Genomic DNA, 11627 nt, shown 5'->3' on the forward strand with positions numbered 1-11627 from the left:
GTGAACAGAGGATCTCCGCATGTGTGGTTCCCACCGTGAAGCATGGAGGTGGTGGTGTGGGGGTGCTTTGCTGGTGACACAGCATTCTGCAGCGATACGCCATCCCATCTGGTTTGCCTTTAGTGGACCTATCATTTGTTTTTCAACAGGACAATGACCCAACATACCTCCAGGCTGTGTAAGGGCTATTTGACCAAGAAGGAGAGTGATGGAGTACTGTATCAGATGACCTGGCCTCCACAATCACCCGACCTCAACCTTATTGAGATGGTTTGGGATGAGTTGTACGGCAGAGTGAAGGAACAAGTCAACAAGTGCTCAGCATATGTGGGAACTCCTTCAAGACTTTGGAAAAGCATTCCAGGTGAAGCTGGTTGAGAGAATGCCAAGCGTGTGCAAAGCTGTCATCAAGGCAAATATATTTTGATTTGTTTAACACTTTTTTGGTTACTACATGATTCCATATGTGTTATTTCATAGTTTTGATGTCTTCACTATTATTCTACAATGTAGAAAATAGTAAAAAAATAAAGAAAACCCCTTGAATGAGTAGGTGTGTCCAAACTTTTGACTGGTACTGTATGTTTTGGTACAATTAATAACCGTCATGTCAGCATGTTCTTTGCAAAAGGCTGAGGCAAACTACAACAACAAAAAAACACCAACTTGATTTTTGATAGACACGCTGTTAGCTAAGTAATGTAAGTTGCTCTGAATAAGACTTGCGCATCTGCGAAATTAGTAATTACTAAAATTACTAAAATGTCAAACGTAGCTAGCTAGCTAAATGTGGATATTTAGCAATATCTCATCAAGTCACTTAGGGAAACGCATGACAAGTGTACACAAGCATTGGTATAGCATAGATATGTTTTAAATGGCTAACGTCAGTAATATATATATATATATGATATAGTTAATACATGTAATATTATAACTTGCTATCTAAACTGCTTGTTAAATGGCCAGTTTCATCCTAGCTGCTACAGTCCTACAATGTCCTCATCGGAGTCCATGTTGAACATGTATTTAGTGGCTAAACATTATTCCCACAAATGCACACATTACATCAGGGCATTATCCTACTATGATAATTATATGGCTAGTGAACAGTATTTTAGGACAAGAGGCGAATAACTCATGCCGGGTGATTGTGTGGAAATAGCTGCTCCTCCTGGGTCCTCAGACAAAGAGGGGTTCACCAAAGCAATGCACGAAAGCAGTTGTTAGCCAGAGAAGCTAACTGTCAGCTAGTTAACTAGCGCGCTTTACAGGTTAGCATTAGCTAACGAAGCTAGCTCATGCGCTTACTAACTAGCAGGCTAGCTAAGTCCCGTGTTCTAAAGTATAGAACAAATTCCTTCACTAGTATAAAACTTAATGTTGTTGGCTAACTTACCCTCTTGACAAACCCAATCCAGCGAATGTTTACGTACACTCCATAGATCCTGATAGTAAAGGTAAAACCACTTTGATGCCCACCGCCCCCCCAATGTGCAAATATACACAGACAAATCAATCAACGTGCTCCCAAGAAATCCAACGCCAGGGGAATGGAACGGCTAATTCACTGGGCTGCTGCCATCACACGTTGAGATCCCGTTGAAAATTCAAAAATACCGGTTACGATGGGAATTTCAAATTCAGTTTAAAGCCCTGGTTGGAAATAAAGCATATCCTTTCTGTAGTCCAAATTGTAAAATCCGATATTCTGGCAGTTTCCTCACCAGTTTAATTCCTGGACTTGATTTCGTTGAAATCTCTCATTTCTTGATGGCTGTTTGGATCGTTCAATGCTGAGGGGAGCGATACAATGTAACCAACAAGCAGAACGAGCCACTTGCAAATTCAGGAAAAAAGAGCTGCGTGGACTGAACCGCTTGAGGCGATAGATGCAACCATAGAGAATGATAGAGGCCTCTAGTGGCCAAAAAGGCCATTCTAGCACGGGCAGCGCCATTGAGGGCTTCCACCACATTTCCGCCATTTTAAAGTAGTCAACTGGGTGGCGATTCGTATGGGTTGTAAAGCCTCAATGGCGCCGGCCATGCTGTCGCAGACGCTATAAAGGCACCGATAGCAAGATGAGTCCTCTATCTATCTCTATGGGTACAACACCAGCTGAGAAGAACTGGAACAAGATCATGGAGGGGATTGGGGATGTTTTGTGAATGAGTCTCCTATTTTTTTAAATATTTGTATTTTATTTAACCTTTATTTAACTAGGCGTTAAGAACAAATTCTTATTTACAATGACGGCCTACCCCGGCCAAACCCTAATCCAATTGCGCTCCGCCCTATGGGACTCCCAATCACAGCCGGTTGTAATACAGCCTGGAGTCAAACCAGGGTGTGTAGTGACACCTCTAGCACTGAGATGCAGTGCCTTAGACCGCTGCGCCACTCGGGAGACATCCTATGGGGACTTGGATGATTTCATTATTGACATGACAGGAAAAAGATGGTTCTTTGTAAATGCGTGGCAAAAGAAGAGACATAGCTCCATTATTTATTTTTGGGGGGGGCTGTCAAAATCACACATGTACGTTGTGCTTAAGATGAGATAACAAGGCTACTCTACAAAAAAATACACCTCGGATTTTATATCATATTATCCACATAGAGTCTGTTTCATATAAAGTCACAGGATTTGATATCATATTTTCCACATGGAGTCTGTTTCATATAAATTCACAGGATTTTATATCATATTTTCCACATGGAGTCTGTGTCATATAAATTCATAGGATTTTATCTTATATTTTCCACATGGAGTCTGTGTCATATAAATTCACAGGATTTTATCTTATATTATCCACATAGAGTCTGTTTCATATAAATACACTTGAAACATTATTTCTGGATTCTGTCTCAACTGCATAGAGGTTTAATGCAGAGTATTGTGTTTGTTTATTTCCTCAGGTTGACAGCACAGTTATGGATATCAAAGATACCAAAAACAGGTGAATGGCAAATAAAACTGCAGTTGCCTTGTCACAGCAAAAAAAATGATACTTTTAACTCTATCCACACAAGGGCTAAGGTCATTTGATTATTATTTGACCATGGTGGTCATTTATGAACATTTGAACATCTCTGCCATGTTCTGTTATAATCTCCATCCGGCACAGCCAGAAGAGGACTGGCCACCCTTCATAGCCTGGTTCCTCTCTAGGTTTCTTCCTGGGTTTTGGCCTTTCTAGGGAGTTTTTCCTAGCCACCGTGCTTCTACACCTGCATTGCTTGCTGTTTGGGGTTTTAGGCTGGGTTTCTGTACAGCACTTTGAGATATCAGCTGATGTAAGAAGGGCTATATAAATACATTTGATTTGATTTAGATTTTAGTGAAATGTTTCTTATCTGGGTAATCAAATATCAGTCGGGTGCATATACTCACTTCTAATTGAGTAGTGGTGATACTTGTTCAGCTCAATCCAGTTTCAGTGATAGACTACTACGGATTTGGGGCGGCAGGTAGCTTAGTGGTTAGAGCGTTTGGCCAGTAACCGAAAGGTTGCTGGATCGAATCCCCAAGCTGACAAGGTAAAAATCTGTCGTTCTGCCCCTGAACAAGGCAGTTAACCCATTGTTCCCCGGTAGGCTGTCATCGTAAATTAGAATTTGTTCTTGACTTGCCTAGTTAAATAAAAAAAATTACTGGTCTGAAAATGACCCAAACAACACAGTTGGGGTCCAGTCAGTGGAGAAGGAAAGTGTGTGAATGTCTGTAACAAAAAAAAGTGAGTAATGGTTTGAATAAGGATGGAACATAATTACCCTCTAACACTAATCTTCACAGTTGAGATGGCTACTGAAGTGAGGGCAGATCTTGCCAGTTTAAACTCCAGCAGAAAAGCCGTACTAATGAGCAGGCTGTCCAAGGTCTACCCATGCCTCAGCACAGAGCTCACTGAGGCTAATTGTTAGAGAGAAACCAGGCATCAGCTGCAGGACAGGCAAACGTGTCATGCTATTTGTCATACAGCAGCGCAGAGATAACCTCTTGTATTTACTCGCCTTCTGTCAGGTGGGAGGGAAAGCAGGAAGGGGGATGGGGGGGGGGGGACGATGCTCACTCTCCACGCTCCACAGAGGCGTTACGAGCCGGTTACCCAGGCAACAGGGATATGATAATGTTGCCTTTGACATGACAGAGGGAATCATCTGGGCGGCTCTCAGAGGCAGCGGGCACAGGGAGGCCAGGGGAAACTGAATTAATGGGTTCATTTTCACCCAGTGAGGGCGGCAGTCAGGGTTGGCACTCCATCTTCTCGTTGCCTCCTCCACTCTGTGCACACTGCACTCATGCTGGCTTCCCTTATCATCCGCACACACACACACAGGAACAGCTTCCATTTTGAAGCAGGCAGGGATGGGGTTTTTTCTGTCTCTTTCTGCCTTTCTGTCTGTCTCTCTCTCTATCTCTGGTTTCAGTGCTAAACAGCAGACGGCACAGTTAGGGAACAGATATCACTGTTGATTTGCTCTCAGAGTCAGAGGCTTTATGCCGTGCTATCTGTAAGGCTCACAAGGACTCAGCATAAATTAACAGGCTGTGTCAGGAACACACATTTCACTTGCTTAAAATTGTAAATCAGTCATTACAGGCTTGATCACCTTTGTAGGGGTGTGTGTGTGTGTTCATGTGTGTATGCACATTAGGGTGGGTGTATGTGTGTACGTGTTTGTGTGAGAACATGAATGCAAGGCAGGGTGTGTGTGTCTTTTACTCCTGATTACATTTTTAATCAATGCCCGTCTCATCGTGAGCTAGGGAAGTCTGGAGCGGAATTTACATTTCATTTGATTCCCCTCTCTGGTCCGACTGGCGCTCGCTAGCACTCGCTATGCTAATGAATCAGTCATTCTAATGAGCTGTTCGAGGGAGATGGGGAAGAGTAATGAAGGGGGGGATAAAGGCAGAGCCAGCCTCCTGATTTTCTCCCTGCCTTTGTGTCATCTGTGCCGCATTATCATGGTAAACCGACAATGCAGTACGCGGAGCTAGCACTTCCTTAGCTAGCAACACATTGCAGATGTTCCCTTTCTCTTATCTCTGTGGACAGCTTAATTTGACAGAGAAGGGCAACAAAGAACAGGATGCGAGAAATGGCGTGTGATTCAAAATAGGGAAAGACAAGAAGGGATGCGTCTCAAATGGCACCCTATTCCCTACGTAGTGCACTACTTTTGACCATGACCCGTAGGGTTCTAGTCAAAAGTAGTACACTGCGTAGGGAATAGGATGCCATTTAGGATGCATGTAAGACAAGCATGAAGGCGGACATCAAATGGTGATATTCAGGCAGGGAGGGTTCTGAGCTTCGGTGTCATTGTCATACCTTTTGTCATGTACAAAGAGAGCCACTGATGTCACAAATGAAAGAGGAACTTCTCACACAACCTGTCCTCTTAAATAGATTTGCACTGCAGAAGCACCTTTCGCACACCCGCGTACAGTACCAGTCAATAGTTTGGACACACCTACTCATTCAAGGGTTTTTATTTATTTTTTTACTATTTTCTACATTGTAGAATAATAGTGAAGACATCAAAACTATGAAATAACTCATATGGAATCATGTAGTAACCAAAAAAGTGTTAAACAAATCAAAATGTATTTTAGATTCTTCAAAATAGCCACCCTTTGCCTTGTTGACAGCTTTGCACACTCTCGGCATTCACTCAACCAGCTTCATGAGGAATGCTTTTCCAACAGTCTTGAAGGAGTTCCGAAAATTGCTGAGCACTTGTTTGCTGCTTTTCCTTCACTCTGCCGTCCAACTCATCCCAAACCATCTCAATTGGGTCAAGGTCGGGTGATTGTGGAGGCCAAGTAATCTGATGCTCCATCACTCTCCTTGGTCAAATAGCCCTTACACAGCCTGGAGGTGTGTTTTGGGTCATTGTCCTATTGAAAAACAAATTATAGTCCCTCTAAGTGCAAACCAGATGGGATGGCGTATTGCTGCAGAACGCTGTGGTAGCCATGCTGGTTAAGTGTTCCTTGAATTCTAAATAAATCAAAGACAGTGTCACCAGTAAAGCACCCCCAGACCATCGCAACTCCTCCTCCATGCTTTACTGTGGGAAATACACATGCGGAGATCATCCGTTCACTAACACCGCGTCTCACAAAGACACGGCGGTTGGAACCAAAAATCTAAAATTTGGACTCCAGACCTAAACACAGATTTCCAACGGTCTAATGTCCATTGCTCGTGTTTCTTGGCCCAAGCAAGTGTGGAGCATTTACTTAGGCTGCAATCTGAGGTGCAGTTAACTCTAATGAACTTGTCCTCTGCTGCAGAGGTTACTCTGGGTCTTCCTTTCCTGTGGTGGTCCTCATGAGAGCCAGTTTCATCATAGCGCTTGATGGTTTTTGCAACTGCACTTGAAGAAACTTTCAAAGTTATTGACATTTTCCGGATTGACTGTGTCACGACTTCCTCCGAAGTCGGTCCCTCTCCTTGTTCGGGCGACGTTCGGCGGTCGACGTCACCGGTCTTCTAGCCATCGCCGATCCACTTTTCATTTTCCATTTGTTTTGTCTTGTCTTCCCACACACCTGGTTTCAATCCCATCAATTACATGTTGTGTATTTAACCCTCTGTTCCCCATATGTCCTTGTGCGGTATTGTTTGTTTGTAAGTGCTTGTGCACATGTTTACTGGTGCGCGTCAGGTTTTGTACCCATGTCGATTATTTCTTTATGCCGTTGGTTTTGGAATTAAACTGCTCCGGCTATTTACCTAGTTCTGCTCTCCTGCGTCTGACTTCACTGCCACCAGTTACGCACCCCTTACAGACTGACCTTCATGGATTAAAGTAATCATGGACTGTCATTTCTCTTTGCTTATTTGAGCTGTTCTTGCCTTAATATGGACTTGGTCTTTTACCAAATAGGGCTATCTTCTGTATACCCCCCCCCCCCCCCCTTGTCACAACACAACTGATTGTCTCAAACACATGCCAGGTGACTATCTCATGAAGCTGGTTGAGCAAATGCCAAGAGTGTGCAAAGCTGTCATCAAGGCAAAGGGTGGTTACTTTGAAGAATCTCAAATATAAAATATATTTTGATTTGTTTTACACTTTTTTGGTTACTACATGATTCCATGTGTGTTAATTCATAGTTTTGATATCTTCACTATTATTCTACAATGTAGAAAATAGTAAAACATGAAGAAAAACCTTGAATGAGTAAGTGTTCAAAAACTTTTGACTGGTACTGCACGTACACACACACACACAAACACACACTAGTATGAACAAAACGTAAACACTCTGCCTGGCATATACTCCATAAAGGCATTATCTGCCCTCTCTAATGCACGTTGAATAGAGTATACCCCCACACAGTCCACATCCTCCCCCAGCTCAGGTCAAATGTAGTGCACTATATAGGGAATACGGTGCCATTTGGGACTCTGCCCTGTACAGGTATCTCAGCGGTGGGGGCCACGTGGTCTGGTTTAGCAATGAGGAGGGAGAGGAGGATGAGGAGGGAGAGGAGGATGAGGGGGATAGGAGGATTGGAGGAGGGAGAGGAGGATGAGGAGGGAGAGGAGGATGAGGAGGGAGAGGAGGGGGAGGAGGATGAGGAGGAGGATGAGGGGGAGAGGAGGATGAGAGGGAGAGGAGGATGAGGAGGGTGAGGAGGATGAGGAGGGGGAGGAGGATGTGGATGGAGAGGAGGATGAGGAGGGAGAGGAGGATGAGGAGGGAGAGGAGGTACAGTATGAACACAGGCAGTGTTATGTTGTTATTCCATAGACCTTATTATTCACCGTAAAGAGCGAGGGTTGGGGTAGCACGGGGATTCTCCTCGGGGTAGTAAGGGGACACCCCTCGGGGTAGTAAGGGGACACCCCTCGGGGTAGTAAGGCGACACCCCTCGGGGTAGTAAGGCGACACCCCTCGGGGTAGTAAGGCGACACCCCTCGGGGTAGTAAGGCGACACCCCTCGGGGTAGTAAGGCGACACCCCTCGGGGTAGTAAGGGGACACCCCTCGGGGTAGTAAGGCGACACCCCTCGGGGTAGTAGGGGGACACCCCTCGGGGTAGTAGGGGGACACCCCTCGGGGTAGTAGGGCGACACCCCTCGGGGTAGTAGGGGGACACCCCTCGGGGTAGTAGGGGGACACCCATCGGGGTAGTAGGGGGACTCCCCTCGGGGTAGTAGGGCGACACCCCTCGGGGTAGTAGGGGGACACCCCTCGGGGTGGTAGGGGGACACCCCTCGGGGTAGTAGGGGGACACCCCTCGGGGTGGTAGGGGGACACCCCTCGGGGTAGTAGGGCGACACCCCTCGGGGTAGTAGGGGGACTCCCCTCGGGGTAGTAGGGGGACACCCCTCGGGGTAGTAAGGCGACACCCCTCGGGGTAGTAGGGGGACACCCCTCGGGGTAGTAGGGGGACACCCCTCGGGGTAGTAGGGGGACACCCCTCGGGGTAGTAGGGGGACTCCCCTCGGGGTAGTAGGGCGACACCCCTCGGGGTAGTAGGGGGACACCCCCCGGGGTAGTAGGGGGACGCCCCCCACTCAGGGTAGTAGGGGGACACCCCTCGGGGTAGTAGGGGGACACCCCTCGGGGTAGTAGGGGGACTCCCACCACTTGGGGTGGTAAGGGGACGCGGACGCCCCCCACTCAGGGTAGTAGAGGGACACCCCTCGGGGTAGTAAGGCGACACCTCTCGGGGTAGTAGGGGGACTCCCACCACTTGGGGTGGTAAGGGGACGTGGACGCCCCCCACTCAGGGTAGTAGAGGGACACCCCTCGGGGTAGTAAGGCGACACCTCTCGGGGTAGTAGGGGGACTCCCACCACTTGGGGTGGTAAGGGGACGCGGACGCCCCCCACTCAGGGTAGTAGAGGGACACCCCTCGGGGTAGTAAGGCGACACCTCTCGGGGTAGTAGGGGGACTCCCACCACTTGGGGTGGTAAGGGGACGCGGACGCCCCCCACTCAGGGTAGTAGAGGGACACCCCTCGGGGTAGTAGGGGGACACCCCTCGGGGTAGTAGGGGGACAACCCCCAATTGAGGTGGTAAGGGGACACCACTAGGGGAAGTAGAGGGACACCCCTCGGGGTAGTAGGGGGACGCCCCCCACTTGGGGTGGTAAGGGGACACCCCTCGGGGTAGTAGATGGACACCCCCCACTTGGGGTGGTAGGGGGACGCCCCCCACTCAGGGTAGTAGAGGGACACCTCTCGGGGTAGTAGGGGGACACCCCCCACTTGGGGTAGTAAGGGGATGCCCCTGGAGGTAGTAGAGGGACGGTGTCGGTGTCGCCTCCTTCCTGTGCGATGTTTACAGTACCCTGGCCCACTTGACCAATAGCAGCGCAGCACTCAGCCCCAGAGTGCTGACAGGCGAGCTCTCTGGTTTGACAAAGAGCAGCGGCCCTCGGGAGGCAGACCTGTCAACTCAGCAGCTGGCCGCACTCAAAGACCCCAAGTACAGGCTCACACTCACATACACACTATATATACTGTATATACACACTATACACATACACAAATACGTAAGCATTCCAAATTAAAACATAGCAGAATGTCCCCTTACCCTCTCGCTGCTCTGAGAGAGGTGTCAACAGATGTCCAGGTATGTCAACAGCACAGGTGGCTAAGGGCCCTCTCTCTCAACACACAAGCCTCTGTCTGGAGTTCCCATGCAAAGCTAACATGCATGAACATGTGCATCAACACACAAAGGAGCTTGTTGAAAGTCTCTAACGTAACATATGGGTGGGGTGGGGGAGAACGAAAGAGAAAGAAAAGAGAGAGAGAGAGAGAGAGAGAGAGAGAGAGAGAGAGAGAGAGAGAGAAAAAACAACCAGCCTGGAGGAACCAGACGTTCAAAAGTTCACACACTTTCAGTTTCCCCCCAGAGCATCAGTTTCCCCCCAGAGCATCAGTTTCCCCCCAGAGCATCAGTTTCCCCCCAGAGCATCAGTTTCCCCCCAGAGCATCAGTTTCCCCCTGGAGCATCAGTTTCCCTACCGGGCACCAGCAACCCACCGCCAACCCTTCACTAGCACAACAAAAGCATGACCAACCAGGGTGGTAAGGGACGGACGACTCCCCAGTGACAGTGGGAAAATCCCCGGTGATGAACCCATGCTGTTGGTGTGGTTGCTCCGTGGCTTGTTCCATACAGTGGGAAGATAAGCCTGGGAAGTGGGAACAGCAGTTTGGGAAATCTGAATCGGCTGTTCCGGACACAATGTATGTGTTTCCATTGGATTACGCTATTACCTCATTAAACTAGTGCACCCACACACATATCAGTATTCTCTGTTGAGAGTATGGTTTTGACATGCCAGATATTTCACTCGAATTCTGAAGTGTACTAAAGAATTTGATGAATTGTGGAATGAGGAACAGCATAAAGAGACATATTATGGCTACGTCCCAAATCACACGCTATTCCTTTCATAGTGTGCCTATAAGGGTTCTGTAGTGCACTACATAGGGAGCAGGGTGCCATAGGGAATAGGGTTCCATAGGGTGCCATAGGGAATAGGGTGCCATAGGGAATAGGGTTCCATAGGGTGCCATAGGGAATAGGGTGCCATAGGGAGGAATAGGGTGCCGTATGGAAGAATAGGGTTCCATAGGGAATAGGGTTCCATAGGGTGCCATAGGGAATAGGGTGCCATAGGGAGGAATAGGGTGCCGTATGGAAGAATAGAGTTCCATAGGGAATAGGGTTCCATTGGGAATAGGGTTCCAAAGGGAATAGAGTTCCATAGGGAATAGGGTTCCATAGGGAATAGAGTTCCATAGGGAATGGAGTGCCATAGGGAATAGGGTTCCATAGGGAATAGAGTTCCATAGGGAATAGGGTTCCATAGGGAATAGGGTTCCATAGGGAATGGAGTGCCATAGGGAATAGGGTTCCATAGGGAATAGGGTTCCATAGGCAATAGGGTTCCAAAGGGAATATGGTTCCAAAGGGAATAGGGTTCCATAGGGAATAGGGTTCCATAGTGAATAGAGTGCCATAGGGAATGGGGTTATTTTCTCTTTATATCCATGTGCCAGTCATACAGTAGACTGAGGAGACAAAGGAATCCTGATAATGTGCCACACACTCAAACGGATCAGATGAGAGAACGTTCCAGAATGTTTTCATTAGCCTCCCTGGACCTCCTCAGAATGTTCCAGCACAGCGGTGTCTCGTTCCTGGAAAATACCGGAGACATGAAGAAGAGAGGAGTGACTTTATATTATTTAAAGAATCCGATATTAAATCATATAACATCTTTTCTCTTCTTTAAGCTCTCTTTTGGGTCGGGTTGCAGCAAATGTTACGCAAAGACATAAGATTGTAGATTTCTTCTCTCTCCACATCATCTAAACCTCCAATGTACAGGGACATTTCCTGCTGTACAACTCGGTTGACATTTCACAGCATGCTTTGTGGAACCCAAGCCAGCTCAGAGTAGTAAGAGAAGGAAAGAGGCCTCTCTCTCTCTCTCTGTCTCTCTGTCTCTCTGTCTCTCTGTCTCTCTGTCTCTCTGTCTTTCTGTCTTTCTGTCTCTCTGTCTCTCTGTCTCTCTGTCTCTCTGTCTCTGTCTCTGTCTCTCTGTCTCTCTGTCTCTCTGTCTCTCTGTCTCT

The 11627-nt window shown here is 47.5% G+C and overlaps 1 protein-coding gene across 2 annotated transcripts in view; it reads right to left on the minus strand.

Annotated features, from left to right (window-relative positions):
• LOC120052345 (zinc finger protein 609-like) overlaps positions 1–1806 on the minus strand; it is a 164574-nt gene extending 162768 nt beyond the window's left edge. Inside the window, exon 1 of one of the 2 annotated variants that reach the window (XM_038999198.1) lies at positions 1400–1806. The gene's annotated coding sequence lies outside the window, so the exon portion shown is untranslated. The remainder of the gene's footprint in view (positions 1–1399) is intronic. The other variant, XM_038999199.1, reaches the window with a different exon arrangement.
• Positions 1807–11627: the final 9821 nt, after the last annotated feature.

This window comes from Salvelinus namaycush, chromosome 8, assembly GCF_016432855.1.
Source record: "Salvelinus namaycush isolate Seneca chromosome 8, SaNama_1.0, whole genome shotgun sequence".
Taxonomy (NCBI): domain Eukaryota; kingdom Metazoa; phylum Chordata; class Actinopteri; order Salmoniformes; family Salmonidae; genus Salvelinus; species Salvelinus namaycush.